The 15,077-nt window shown below is 44.3% G+C and overlaps 1 protein-coding gene across 5 annotated transcripts in view; it reads left to right on the top strand.

The window, feature by feature from the left end:
• Positions 1 to 15,077, top strand: part of LOC105479592 (PDZ domain containing ring finger 3) — a 239,846-nt gene that overhangs the window by 172,099 nt on the left and 52,670 nt on the right. The gene's annotated exons all lie outside the window — the stretch shown is intronic.

Genomic DNA, 15,077 nt, shown 5'->3' with positions numbered 1-15,077 from the left:
GCTTCTGATGGGCAGCACCAGCCAGTCTGCCTTTTTAGTTCTGACCTTTCAAAGACAGGCATGATGCAAAGATAGTAATGGTACTGTTGGATGGTTTTCCTCCTCCTGCTACTCTAGTTAGCAGAAATGCAAAAATGCCTTTTGGAATTTAAACTTGTACCCTAAACCAGTTTGACCACATTTTTTGCTCAATTTGGAAAATCCCACAAGCCATTTGGAATGTATGTATGTATTTATTACAAGTGGGCTATTCCTTTATTTAAAAAGTACTGATTAGATGTTTAGCATGTCCTCCCTGCTAAGAAGAAAACGAATTGTGACTTATTAATGTGCCTGATTACATGATAGGCCTTGATATCTGTTGGCTGCACTGATCAGCTTGAGCCTAGCTCTTCCACACCTTTTGTATTTTGTGTGTGTACTGATTATGATGCCAGTCTGCACATTCATGAGCAGTGTCACCCATTTTTAAATATAACTTGGAAAATAGCTAAGTAGTATGTTTAACAAGGGCTTGAGAATGTTTAGTACACTCGATAGGGTAAGGAAGAATTGCTACTGAGAATGTGTATGGGATCAGTGGCATGTCAATGTAGAACACAGTAATGTAGAATGGACTGGCATTGTGAGAGGGAAGTCTCTCTCATATTAAATATAAAAATAGCTTAGGAAACATTTTCTAAAAACCAATGCTGTTAGAACTTGCAGCAGAACTGGGCTGACTTATTTCTTCCTTCAGAAGTCTGTAATTAATAAAATGTGAACTGAGAGTAAAGGAAAAGGCATGGTCCATCCTGTGCTTCCTGAGGACCCTTCTCATCATCGTCCTCCAGAGGAGGTATCTGTGGCATGTCCTGCCCAGCTGTTGGTGGTTGGGAGTGTGAATCAGACTGAGACTCTGTCTAGGGGTGCTGGTTTGGGTTTTTTAAGTCAATTGCCTCATCCACATAAAGCATGCAGTTAGAACAGGCTTTTTCTTACACCCCAGACTGGAAGCATTTTTTAGTTGAGAAGTCAATTTAGGGGAGGCAGTATATTCTTTAGCAGCCTGTGCCATAAGAAGAGAAGTCCAGGTTGCCACTCATTACAGTTTAACTGAATGATGGATTCTCGCCTGTTTTGATTAAATTACATATTCAATTATTTTTGTTTGAAATTAAAAGCTTGATTATATTACCGAATGCTATGTAATTTTACATGCGTTGTTCACTTATTTAACAGTGAGGCGTGGGATATGATTAACAATGTGGCTGCCAGTAGAAAGAAGCAAAATAATTATTTTTTCAATATACAAGTCCTCATCATGATTCAGAAATCAATATGCATCCATGGAGGATTTGCTCGCACTGTGGATTATGGACCTCAGGGTGGCCTTCCCTCATTTCCCTATGAATGTCAAACCTGGAGACTTTGGTTCACCAGGCAGGTTTCTATTTCCCTCTCTCTCTCTTTTCTTTTTTAAAGGCTGATGTTTAACTACAGCCGTTGGGACCTAAATCAGAGCATCCAGTGCCCGAATATGAATATTAATCAGACGCCAGGCCATGGAGTTCCTCGCCGAGTTTGACAGTTTAAAGGATCAGTTAGTTAATTAGAAGATGACATGGCACGCTGGGTCCCAAGGCTCTGTCCTGCCTTCTGTCTCCTCTTTTCATTTTCCTTTTTGACAAGTTGGATTACATCATTACTTGTAGTTTCACTTGTTAGCCCCACCATGAAATGAGAATATTTTATGCTTTAATTATCTATGATTTCTTCCCCCTTTCTCTGCAAAGACCAGGCTTAAAATGAAGCTCAAAGAAACATGTAAGAATCAGAGGTTCAAAGGCCCATGAAAATCAGTCTTGTGACTCCAACCATGCCACACACCACATTGCAGTGAGAAATAGAAGGTTTGTGGTAGTGTGAGAAACTGGGTTGTGGTAGTCATGGTGACTGGTTTTAAATATAAAAGGTGCCTGCCCTGACTTTTGTGCCGCAAGTACAGATGTATCACACCAGGTGTTTCCATGGCTTCTCTGGCTTGAGGTGTTACATACTGTGAATATTCTCGGGGGTAGTCACGAATTATTCTGGCCTATGTTTCTTGCCCATCCTAGTAGTTAGATGCACCCGAAACTCTGAACAATTCTGTTCTAAATGGTTTTTTTTGTTGTTTTTTTTTTTTTGCCATGATATTGCTCACTTGTGAAGCTTCTTTTTATTTACATGTGCTCTGTATAGGAGCTTAGTCCCCAGGGGAAAAAAAAAAAAAGCTCTTCAAATGAAGGTTTTTCGGATGCCCTAAGAATTAACTCTTCACTCCTTTATCCTCATCTACTCTGCAGACAGCTGCTGTAGCACATCTAAAGTTTAATTACACCAAACACTGAGCTATACAAGGGATGGAACTAGGGTTCAGCATCATCCCTAGCAAACGTTAAAAGTGAAAATGTAAAAAAGAAAGAAAGAAAACTAAAATCTAAGCATTTACCATTAATGCTGCAAGCTAGCCACTTCACTGAGTAACTCTGTATGAGTAATTTCTCATTAGTCTTCACAACAATCCTAGGTGGTTAGAAGAAAAAATGAAGACTTGGGAAGAGTCTTGCCAGGTCACAACGGCATGTGCTAAAGAGGCTGAGCTTGGATTTGAAATTAGGCAGTCTAATCCCAGATTCCCCTCCTGTGCTGAATCTCACATGGTAGGTGCTTATTTACAGGTGATGAAAGAGAAGGATGTTTTTGGTTGTCGGAGAGCATTTCTAATAGGTTGAACTCCCACTGGCAGTATATAGAGACAGAAGAGAGGTGGGAAGAAGAAAATGTGTGTGCTAGATATGATCCTTACTACTGGAAAAGCTATGATATTTAGGGTATATCTACATTTATGTAGAATGCAAGAGGAAAAGGAGCTAGCAGGCATTACCCGAGGGATCTGTGTAGATGAGGAGTGTATACTATGAGAGAACCAGGGAAGAGTTAAGAAGGAGTGTACAGTCAACAGGGTCAGATGTTACACGGAAAGTCAAGGCAGGTGGTGGTCTTCAGGAAAAAGAACATCAACATGGTGACCAGAAGACTGGGGCCACATCTCAGTTCTGCCAATAAGTAATCTTTTTGGACTGCAACTGAATTATCTCTAAAGCTAGTAGAGGTAAAGCTTGAACTATGAACCTCCACATCCTCTTATTTAGATAGTTTTAATGGAGGACTTACAACAAGCTCTTGATTGCACCAACTGGGAGGTCATTATGACCCCAGATGGTAGTGTGTGTGTGGCTATGGAGGAAGGGTTGTGGAGGGCAAACCAAAGAGAATAGGTGTAAGTGTAGACTGCTCTATGGAGGAACATGGCAGCGAAAGGAGGGAGAAGGAGAAGACTGGGGAGTAGCAGATTTGGGAGCCTTCAGAATGTCTTGAGAAACCTCTGTCGGCCTGGAGAGGGAGGAGAAAGGCAACAGGAGGCTAGGACAGACAGCACGGCTGGGAGGGATGGAGGTCTGGGAGAGCCTGAGTCCAAGGGTGCAAGGCTTCGATTTCCTGCATAGACTAAGAGAAGCAGTGCAACCAAAGGGAGGGCAGAGCAAGGATTTGCAGTTTAACAAGGGGCACAAAGTTTGTTTCTCCACCATGAAAATAATTTGGGGATGGGAGTGAACACAGACAAATAAATGGATTGCTATATTATATATATATGAGATATGTAATTATATATATATAGTATATATAATATGTAATTATATATATATAGCCAAGAAGTTGGCAAGAAACAGGGAAGGTTCAGCTCACATCCATCTGAATTAGTCAGGAATCCTTCCCTATCATTGTCTGTCACCAGAGGGCTGGAGCAAGCTGGGAAGTGGGAGAAGGCAGGAGCTAGGAGTCAGCTCACCCAGCACTGTCGAGATCAACAGAATGCACAAGTTACGAGGGTAAGACGTGAAAACCTACTCGTTTGATGCAGTAGGATTCAATATTTTAAAGAAGGAACTGAGCAGAAAAGGTGCTCAATTCTCCATTCTTCTGTGCACCCTGGTTACCCTTCATCCTAAGGTAAGGGAAGGTTCACGTCGCCAGAAGCAGTCTGTTTTCCATCCACGTTCTTCCTCAGCTTCCCTGGGACATGTTGCTGTCTGTCCCCGCCAGCAACTGAATCCTTGTAGAGAGAGTCAGGCAGATAAGAAAGTGTAGTGAGTATTTTGTAAATTTAAACTTACTCTGTTTTGAAACGCCTGAGGTTATGTCTGATAATTTTTTCAGGATTTTGTTTTCCAATTAAGGTACTAATGAATGAAGTTTTTAAAGGTTCTTAGAAGACAAATACGTATTTGGCCACTCTGTTAGTCCTCAGCATTGTTCCCCTCTAATTTTACCAGTCCATGAAATCCAAATGATGGAATAGTGTTGGTGTGTAGAGCACACGGTATGATTGGTTGTTAGCTGGTGTTGTGGGATCATGGCATGGCTTGGCCAAGCAAAGCTTTGAAGAAACACTCACTGCCCATGAAACTGTATTTTTTCCTTTTCCTGAAATAAAATGCCTCACCCCAAGGTAGGTCATGGTAGATGGACTCAAAGAGAAGGTGGGCAGAACTCAGAGTGCTGACAGGGACCTCTCTGCAGTGTTAATGTGCCCCATTTCATCCCAAAAAATAAATTGTGGTTTCAGAGCACCCACTTACCAGCTTTCTAGTTGATATCACCCAGCACACTTGTGCCTACCCCCTGGGACGAATCACCTGAAAGATGTTGGGGTCAAGGCATCAAAACATTTGGACGCACATTAATGGGTTTTACACCTTTGTATCTCTCTGGTATTACTGTTTCGCTTCAGCAAGCCCACTAATATCAGATATATCCTATCAGGGACTATTTTAAATCACTTCAATTTTCCCTGCCCCTGGGCTCTTGCCATCAGACCGGAATCCTAAGCATGTGTTGCCTATGATCTAGTGTTTTCCTTTCCCCCATTTATAGGAGAGGGAACTTTATTAGCTTTTGGACACACATATATCAGTTTTAAAGATTAAGTACAACATCAATAGTTCTTACCCGGCTCTCAAGTCTATCGAGTTGTTATATTTTCTCAGAGAATGTTAAAAAATTAGTATTGCCATTTGTGGAAGCATTTTTCTCTTAAAACAAACCATTGGTCATAATGGGGTTTACTTACTTATTCTCTGAAGTACTGTTTTATAGAGAAAGTAAATCCAGGATAGAAGCTTGATAAGTAATTTCAGACTTGATAGCACATGAACCTTATAGGTATGAGTGAATTATGAAGCCTCACTTTGCAATGTTTTTTTTTTTTTTTTTTTTCTCAAGTATCTTTCTTGCAACTACTTGTTTTATCTTCTGGGTGACTTTAAAATATTAAAGTAGCTTCCCTTTAGTGCCCAAGTTATCCATCCAACTCATGCTTCTCCTAGCCTCCAAATTCTTTTGGACACAAACAGCCAAGTCACCTATGACTCAATTACAGGCTGCTGGAAAGGACCATCTACTACGAGGGCATGTCCTGAATCCTAGAGTCTGGCCAGGAATGAAAACAAAAAGCTGTGTTTCCCAGATCCACTTCTGGCTGTGGTTTGACCTGAGAGCCACCAAACAGGATACAAAGTAATTTGGCAATTGAGATTCCCAGTTCTGAATTCAGATTTAGGCTCTCCCTATCTCTGCCCTAGTGTCACCCTCTCACCGTTTCATACCTTCCTACTTCACTTTGCCTACACGCCAGTCACAGTCCCTTCGCCAGAAATCATTTCCATCCCATCATTCATTTGCCTTCAAGACCACCATTCATATGGATTCATCTTCCCTAGGCACCGCGGCCCATGTACCTGCTTCATCTCTATTCAGAGAGTTCTCCTTTCTGCTTTTCCTCTCGTATGGATCCAGACTGGCTTGTTTTTCCCTATGTCTGTATTCCCTCCATCTTGCAACAACTAGCTCAGATTGTGCCTTTTCCACAAAGTCTATAGTATCCACAGCAAACCAAAAAGCATGGCCCCAAGGGTTATATTGTAGTTACCTCATGGGGGTTATCAGGAGAAACCTTCCTCACTCCGCCACTACCTCCGCTCTCTACAGCTGACTTCTCCTCTCCCCGCCTTTATGGTTTAGTCCTGTTTCCCAGGAGACATCATAAGCTGCTTGAGTATAGAGACAGATTTTACAATTTTTCTGTATTCCCTGAGCTGGGACGATGTGTAGCACAGATGCTCAATAAGCACTTGCTTGTTGATTAATCACGGTAATGAAGCTACTTATTGGTCATAAACCATGGTGGGGTTTTTGTCTTCAGGAACTTGTCGCTTTCCTCTTAGAAGGAAGAGACTGGCCACAGTCACCATTCTGTCCTAGACACTTAGCATAACATTCTCCTGCTTAAATGAAATGAGTAGGAAGACAGATGGACATGCCCTCAAGAAACTGGCACAGCGCAGACGGCAGCAAATCCTCTGGCAGAGCACCTGGGAGCTAGTGATCAATTCTGATGGACAAATTGGGGTGGGCTTTAATATCCATGGGATTGGAAGGATGGAGCTCACATCTCAACAAGCACAAACGTATGTGTGGAAGGTATTCCAGGTAGGACTAATGAGGTCAATAAAAGCATCATGGAGTGAAAGGATTAGGGATGTCAGTCACAAAGCAGACCCAAGCATGGGGTCGGGGGCAGGATAGCCGGAGACAGATAGGAAAGGCTGATGAGACAGATGTGAGAAAGGTCACAGTGAGGCTGAAATGCTGTGCCAGTTGGGCGTTCGTTCCAGCCATGTTACGTATGGTGGGATATCAGAATTATGTGGCATAAAGATGAGCCCTTTTTAATTTTGAAATTGATGTGATTATAGTAATTTTTAATACATAGCAAATGATGCTGATTTTCCATTTACAGTGGGGATTAGATTTTATTTCAAAAGTACTTTAAGTTAAACCATGTGAGTAGCTTTAAAGAAAAAGCTGGAGCAGGCTTAGTGGCTCATGCCTATAATTCCAGCACTTTGGGAGGCTAAGGCAGGAACATCGCTTGAGGCTGTGAGTTCAAGACCAGCCTGAGCAACAAAGTGAGACCCACCCCATCTCTACAAAAACTAAACAAATAAAAAAATAACCAGGCATAGTGGTGCCCACCTGTAGTCCCAGCTTCTCAGGACGCTGAGGCAGGAGGATAGCTTGAGCCCGGGAGTTCAATGCTGCAGTGAGCTATGATCGTACCACTGCACTCCAGCCTAGGCGACAAAGCAAGACTCTGTCCCTCCCACCCCCCTCCAAAAAAAAGAGGAAAATAAATCAAGTTAATCGTAGTAGAGGCTATACATCAAAAATCATGGTGGTTCCCTGCAGCTGGAAGTTTGGAATGCACAGATACAGAAGTGGGAAGACCCCATGTGGAAAGTCACCCAGGCCAATGACTCCAAAGACTTGGGGCTAGTTGGAGTTTGACAACTGGGAAGCCATCTGCGAACTTAGAGCAGCTGTCGTCCTGGGGTGGCTGCAAGTCAGATGCAGACAGCAGCTTCAGGAGGGTGAGGGGGGGTTTTGTGTGTTGTGTTTACCACTAAACAACAGTGTCTGGCTCATAGCAGGCGATCAATACAGAGGCGTGAATGAATACGTGAAAGGTATGAGGTGAGGTTTTTATTTCCACCCATGACACTGACACCCACTGGGCCGGTGCTGGGGCGCGGCTGGGAGCAGCCAGATTCCCACGCCCCCTCTTGATGTGAGCTCATAGGAGACACAGCCTCCCTTCAGGTGAAGGAGGGAAAAAGGGAGGGAGGGAGGTAGGCTGCAGTCTCTATGATCTTATACCAAGGCTCTTCTGTTTTATATTGTCATTTATAAACAACACCACAGGGACCTAGGCACCTTAGTGTACTCCAGCTGAAAGTGGCCAGTGATGAGGCTCAGGAGGAGCTGTGGCACTGGGGGACCACATACCCCATCTCAAGGGATGTCTTTACCCTGCTTCTACTCGTTTTTGTCACATGGGAATGCAAGGTCATGTGTGCCACACACTAGGAATTTTCAAAAGATGTAAAAAAAAAAAAAAAAAAAAAAATCCACACATTTTCAGATGACTGCTGCTGGTATTTTAAATTAGTGCCTATTTAAAATGTTAAAGACACCACAACAGCCCACTGTAGAGTTTGTGACCTCTCACTTAATTCTTTGGTTTTAACTTAATGCCGTCACATCTCCCTCAAGGATTTGTAACACCCAGTGTTTTTCCCAGCCTGTTATTCTAGTCATTTCTCTGAATCCACAATAACACAATTGGTGTCAACCTTCACGTGCCCTGTAGCGCCAGTTCTGAATCTCTCCCCTTTCTTCATCCTATCATTTGTTCTCCTTTTCTCTCCTTAGAGTCTCTCCCTTTGCAGCTAAGCCTGGCTTAAGCTACCTAGGACTTTGAAGCATGCAAAGGCCACCACCTGAATTCCTACAAATCCTGGCCTGATGCCCTCCCCCGTTCCTCTCTGCCTCGAGTGTTTACCATGCATCTCTGTTTGTTTCAACCATCTCTCCTGCCTGGACTCCAGGCCTCAAATCTGTTTTCCTGCTGTCAGGTGGAACCCCATATCCAGGGGTTGAGGCAGGTCCTCCAGGAGCCCAGCAGGGAACCCCCAGGATGGCTAGGAGCCTGGCTCAGATCACAGAGCCACAATGCCCACCACTGCCCCACCATGCCATTTAGAATGGAGCCTTTGATACATTGGTCACATTCACATGGGCAAGGAGACCACCCATGGGCCATGATTGAGACCCGTCATATCCCCCAGACTCAGCAGGGACTCTGTGATCAGGCCGTTTGGTGGCTGTAAGTATTAAAAGGAAACCTCATATCTGGAAGGAGATAGTCTCAGCAAGCCATGCCTTGTCCTGTTCAGCAGGCCAGTAATTTACAGACTCTGTGTGTTGATCGGCATCCTCATGAGTACGTTGTGTTTCTTGGATTGTTTTCTTTACCAGCCCCTGCCATTTCCCAGGAAGCCAGTTTTGAAAGCCTGTTCGCCCGCCTCAGCATTCCTAATGAAGATGTAAGGTCTTACTTACTTTGGGGTTACAAATTCTGATCTCATTTCTGCCACTTGCAAGCTGTGTGCTCTTGGGCAAATTACTTTGCCTCCCTGGGCCCCAGTTCTCTCCTGGGTAAAATGGGGGTAAGAGGAATACTTCGTCCTAACCGTATCATCACCGAGTGTCAGAGAACTCTTGGCTCAGTCTGCGATTGTTTTGTTGTCAAATTATGGTCCATAGGCCAAGTCCAGCACACAGCCTGGTTTGGTACAGTTTGCAATGAAGAATGTATTTTATTTTATTTTATTTATTTATTTTTTTGAGACGGAGTCTCACTATGTCACCAGGCTGGAGTGCAGTGGCGCGATCTCAGCTCACTGCCACCTCCGTCTCCCGGGTTCAAGTGATTCTCCTGCCTCAGCCTCCCAACTAGCTGGAATTACAGGCATGCACCACCATGCCCAGCTAATTTTTGTATTTTTAGTAGAGACGGGGTTTCACCATGTTGGCCAGGATGGTCTCTATCTCCTGACCTCGTGATCTGCCCTCCTCAGCCTCCCAAAGTGCTGGGATTACAGGCGTGAGCCACCGTTCTCAGCCGTATTTTACATTTTTAAATGGTTGTTACATAAGTATCTATATATTCTCCTTGATTTTGTCTCTTGGCCCACAAAGTGTAAAATATTTACTGTTCTGTCCTTTCTAGTAAAAGTTTGCCAACCCCTGCACCAGAACATGCTGGAAGGGCTTTCTGCCCCTGGTTTGTGACTGTTCCTTTGGTTTAGTGCACACCCACAGACCGTGCTTCGATACCTTTCAAGGCTTTCTGTCTTTTCATGAGCCCTCCCCCTGGTCGGGAGATTGCCCTACTATTAGTGGGGGAAACCAAGTTCCCAAAAGGCTGTGAATTTCCCATGCTCTATGCAAGTTGTTCTGAGGGACCGGGCTGAGTTCACTCACTACACTTCCCTGCCCCATCCCCGAGACACTCACGTGCAAACTCACACCTGTTAATTCCAAACAGTTAGCAAGGGCCGTTTGGAGGCTGGGTGTTGTCATAGGCATTTCAGGGGTTACAAAGATGACTTTTTTGGGAACCACCATCAGGAATTGCAAATCTAGTTGAGGAAATGGGGGCACCCATTTGTCACCAGTGACGGGAAACACAGTGTGTTTTGGGACCTCCAAGGAATCAAGGTGTCTTATGAGGAGTCCCTGAGGCCTCAAGCCCCTCAGAAAGCTTGGACTGTATGTTGTGACATCAAGACCCATGAGATCTCCTTCCTGCGGGTGGCCTAGGGCAGAGATGCCTGTATTCTGGCCTCCCCATTCCCAGTATCTGTGGCTGTTGCAGCAGCCTGTTTCAGGGTCTGTTGCATGACTCTCAGAGACTGATGCTCACTGGCCTGCATGGGGTTTGGAGCTAGCCATGGCATGCACATAGTAGGCTGCCCTGGCCACCTGCCTTGCTCCCCTTCCCAGCAGGGCTCAGCATATGTCTCCTCTATATGTTATTGTAAAAACCACAATGACTTTTGCACCAAACTAGTACTTCAAGTGAAACTGAGCCATCAGTCTCAGGCAGCCAGGATGTTCCTCAAGATCTCCGCAGCCCAAAGAAAATGCCCTCAAGACAGCAGCACCTCAATCAATTTGGCAAAGGAAAAATATTTTTTCATTTAAAAAAATAAATAAGAAGCTGGGCACGGTGGCTCATGCCTGTAACCCCAGCACTTTGGGAGGCCGAGGTGGGTGCATCATTTGAGGTCAGAAGTTCAAGACCAGCCTGGCAAAGATGGTGAAACCCCACCTCTACTAAAAATACAAAAATTAGCCGGGTGTGGTGGTGCATGCCTGTAGTCCCAGATACTCAGAAGGCTGAGGCAAGAGAATCGCTTGAACCTGGGAGGTGGAGGTTGCAGTGAGCTGAGATCAAACCACTGCACTCCAGCCTGGGTGACAGAGCAAGACTCTGTCTCAAAACATAAAATAAAATAAGATGTGAAGGCCTAAGCAGATGTTCTGAGCTGACATAGCTTTTCAGAAACAAAAACTGCACTCACAGCTGCTGTTATGTATTTTTTACTTTGACATTTTTTGTATGTGCATTCTGACATCTTCGAAGTTGTTTTTTTTCTTTGCTAGGAAGACACAATTTTCATGCACCTCTTACTCCTTGTTCAAGAACCAGTGGCCACTCACTAAATAGGGTTCAGACAAGCTGTTGAAAAGTCACCTTGACAGGGGTGAGGGTTCACGGGTGACTAAACCATTTCCTCAACAGATTGTGATTTGGGCTCTCTAGCCATGAATAGTATACAGGGCTTGTGGGAGCGACTGTCCCACCAAAGGCAGAAAAAGCGATTCTTCTAGGTCTACAGCCTTGACCTTCTTGTGAGAGCCAGGTTCTTTGTTCGTGTCAGACACTACTGTCCATCTGCTCACTACTGTACTCCCAAAGCCCAGAAAAGTGCCTGGTGCCAAGCAGGCCCTCAGTACGTATCTGATGCTGAATTTATTCATCAGATATTTATGGAACATCAGAGGAGGAAGTTGGTGGGCATATACCGCTGACTGAGGCCTGGTTCTTGCACTGGAAGAGTGCTCTCCAGGGAAGAACAGAGGGATGCAAACACAAAGTGACCACCCATGTGAATCATGCCGTAAGGAAGCACCTGGGAAACTGTGCAGGGCTATGAGGAGGGTGGGACAGAGGAGGTGAGACTTAAGGGGCACCCCGAAGGTGATGGAGTTGAGCATTCCAGGCAGAGGGCACGGCCTGTGTGTAGGCATGGAGGTGTGAAGGAACTGGACCCAGTTCATTCAGCACTGCCGGAAAACAGCATGCGTGTCCAGAGGACACAGATGAAGCTGGGCAGACTAAGAGAAGCTGGGTCTATGCACGTGAGAAATTGGGCTGTCTTGAGCTTGATGGGTTGATTGGCTGTGTGTGTATTGTTAGGGACTGTTCTAGCCCGGCGAACAGTAGAACAGTAGCAACTGAAGGGAGAGTGGGGTTCCACCCGGGAAGAAGACAAGTTAGTGAATCTGTGTGATCCAGAAGGAAGATGGAAAGACCCCCAGGAAAGAAGAGCCAGCGGGCAGGTCTGAGAGATTTGAGAGAGGAAGAAACTATCCCATGACTGCCCAGTGCCTAACAAAGGGATGCCATTGCTCCACGGAGACCCGTTTCCTCCTCAGTCCTGCCATCTCACTTCTTTTTGACATGACTCTTCCAGAAGCCTGTGTGGCTGGACTGGAAGTTCATAGGATGGTGAGACCTGTGTTCATCATTACAACAGAGAAAACAAGGTTGCATTGCAGGTATCAGGCAAATAGACAATCCAATCAGTATGCTGAAAATAATATGCTTGAATTAGATAGCTTATTCAGCAATTAAATAAATAAAAGTTCATGTCTACATCTGCTGGCTGTCTGTAGCACCCCGATGACTTATGGAAGTTCAAAGAATGATTATGAGGGATATTCCCTGGGCACTTTAAGCCCTTTGTGTATATGCCTTGTCTGTCTGTTTGTCTCATTGTGTGTTCCTTGGTGACCCCTCTTTGCACTTTATTTTTAATTTCCATGAAGGCAGGAAGAGGCAGGCGTCTGATGGTGCAGAGCACCCGAGAAGAGTGCCTTGTGCTCTGGTGAGCTTATTAGGCACTTTCCAGTGATGTGATTACTAACTTGAAAAAGACGTTAAGCATCTTCACCAAACAATGTGTGCCTTTGTGTGGCCAGTAGTTTTTTCATTTTTACTGGGACAGCTGTTCTCTCAAAAACAGTTCTATTATAAATAACTTGCAGTCACTAACAGACTTTCTTTGCCCTTACACTGCCTCTGGGATGAGCTTGACTAAATGCTACGGTGTGTATCATCAAGCAGGTGAACCTCCTTTTTTACACAATTGTGTGTTCCTTACTATAGGAAAGCAACATTTTGAAAATAAAACACCATCCTAAATGTGCTAGATGATTTTCCAAAGTAAAGGGTACTTTAAATGCAAAAAAACAAAACAAAACAAAAAAAACACTTTTCGTGTGTCTTGTTTTAGGCATAACGGGTGCATGAGTGTTTTCCATTTTTTATTCCAAATAATACATATTAATCACAAGAATGGAAACCCAACCATGAGTCGAATTTGTATTAGTATCCTTTCCATTCCTCCCCGCACCCTGCAGCGTGAGGCTTTTAGACACCAGACTCACCCAAGTACCCTTGTAAGGTAGCTGTTCTCAAAGTAAGGCCCGGGCACCCCGGGGGTCCAGGACACTTGTTTCTGGGGATCTGTGAGGTCAAAAACATTTTCGTAAAAATACCAAGATGTTATACTGTCATTCTTTTATGAACATATAGTACAGTGGAGTTTTCTAGCGGCTACATGACATATCACAAGCGTTTGAATTTAGAAGCAAATGTGAAAATCCAGCTGTCCTCTATTACACTAGACCTTAGAGAGCTGTTGGAAAATGTAAAACTATGCTTTCCTTCTCAAAAACTTCTGTTTTGGAAAATATAGTCATTTCATAAAAATGTTACTTATATTATTATTTAATGGGTTTGTTATTGCTATTTTAAAATGAATTAATGAATACTTTAAAATTTCTGATTATTTCTAATATGATAAATATTGCTTAATATAACCCATATAAACAACAGTCCTTGAGGTTCTCAGTAATTATTATTTTTTATTTATTTATTTATTTATTTATTTTTGAGACAGAGTCTTGCTCTTGTCACCAGGCTGGAGTACAGTGGGCGCCATCTTGGCTCACTGCAACCTCCACCTCCTGGGTTCAAGCACCTCCCCTGCCTCAGCCTCCCAAGTACCTGGGACTACAGGTGCATGCCACCACACCTGGCTAATTTTTTGTATTTTAGTAGAGACGGGTTTCACCATGTGGGCCAGGATGGTCTCCATCTCCTGACTTCGTGATCTGCCCGCCTCAGCCTCGCAAAGTGCTGGGATTACAGGTGTGAGCCACCGTGCCTGGCCAGTTCTCAATAATTTTTAAGAGTGAAAGAGTTCCTAAGGCCAAAATGTTAGAGAGCCACTGCTCAGAAATACAGTACCATATGCAGTAAAACTCTCCCAGCTTGTTACTGAGATTGGGAAGCTTTCTAACAAAGAGTAAAAGGATGTGTAAAAGTTGCCTAATCATGAAACTTAGGCCCATTTCTACTTTTATTTGTGGATGTGCAGGAAAAAGGTGAAGGACTACGTTGAAACCACAGAATCTTATGAAAAACATAACTTAAAGGCCCTCAACTTTGGGGGAGGAGAACCAACCATGATTGCAAACCTTTCCTTTGTGGGGACACCCAAGCACACTTTGTTTTCTCTCCCTGCTGGTACTTGACAATTGTGCTGTGATTGGCGGGTCTGTGAGATCGCACAGGTCACCCTTCATGTCTTCATGCAGCCAACGAGTATGTGTTTCCTGAGCACCTTCATGGGGCCTGGGCTGGTAGAAATTCAAACCCAGTCGCTGTCCTCAGGAAGCCAAAAGGCTTGTACCAGGAAACAGTCAGCAAACACATAAGCATTAAGTGAACAGAATCATTACTGATTTTGGAAAGTGATGCAAAGGAAATGAATGGGGTGATATGACACAGTACTTTGGAAGATCTGAAAGTAAATTCATACAAGATACCTGGCAAAGGCTTTTCTAAGGAGGCTTCATTTGAGCGGAGATGGGGGTAGGGGGTTGGAAGAAAGGAGAAGGGGAAGAGTGGTTCCAGCAGAGGGACCTGCAGAGGCCCTGCAGAAGGGCATGGCTTGCTGGCAGTGTGGTGACCACCAGAGTGGGTGAGCGATGATGGGTATGGAGACATTGATGGACAAAGGCCGGATTTTACAGAGCATTGTAGGCGCTGGTGAAGAATTTCAGTTTCAATCCAGGAGTGATGGGAAGTGATCTGAGGGCTTTTTAGCAAACAGTGGATTCATCCATTTCTGCTGTGTGAAGACCAGCCTGGTGACTGGGTAGGGAATGAACTAGGGGAGAGAGGCAACTGGTGGGTAGGCAGGAGAGGAGGCAGAGAGTGCCCAGGAGGCTCT

This window comes from Macaca nemestrina, chromosome 2 (genome assembly GCF_043159975.1).
Source record: "Macaca nemestrina isolate mMacNem1 chromosome 2, mMacNem.hap1, whole genome shotgun sequence".
Lineage (NCBI taxonomy): Eukaryota > Metazoa > Chordata > Mammalia > Primates > Cercopithecidae > Macaca > Macaca nemestrina.
The sequence above is the reverse complement of the archived record's forward strand: the minus strand, read 5'-3'. Positions and strand labels throughout refer to the sequence as shown.